Source organism: Morone saxatilis, unplaced genomic scaffold (assembly GCF_004916995.1).
Source record: "Morone saxatilis isolate NCDOM2014 unplaced genomic scaffold, NCSU_SB_2.0 Contig4, whole genome shotgun sequence".
Taxonomy (NCBI): Eukaryota; Metazoa; Chordata; class Actinopteri; family Moronidae; genus Morone; species Morone saxatilis.
Window position 1 is genome coordinate 5,673,451 of NW_023339984.1, and position 370 is coordinate 5,673,820.

General features: G+C 51.6%; 1 protein-coding gene across 1 annotated transcript in view; it reads left to right on the forward strand.

Annotated features, from left to right (window-relative positions):
* mark2b (MAP/microtubule affinity-regulating kinase 2b) overlaps positions 1-370 on the forward strand; it is a gene marked incomplete at both ends in the record, with an annotated part of 50,210 nt that overhangs the window by 18,718 nt on the left and 31,122 nt on the right.

Sequence of the window (370 nt, forward strand, 5' to 3'; positions counted from 1 at the left end):
TGTCTAAATGTTAATCTTCCTTCCTGGTTGCTGAGGATAGGGGAGGGTTCACGCTGTGATACACAGTGGGTCTGGTCTGATCCTGGTCTCGCATGGCTTTGGAGTCGGTACATCTGCTGCAGGAGATTAGATCACCATTGTCAGCTTGAATAGAGAAGCCTAAATGTCTCCGGCTTACTGTGAATTCCAGATGTGATGTAACGTGGTGGTCTGTCCCTTTAAGGGAAAAGCTGCGTCTGCAGTGTCTGAGGCCCAGTCAAGTCAACTCTCGGTCTGTGTTAGAGAGCGCTAGAGAGGGGTGGGCGGGCTCTGTCAATGTGTGACAGCTCTCTGCCTGACACCCTGATAACACTCCATGTGACTCGCTGGC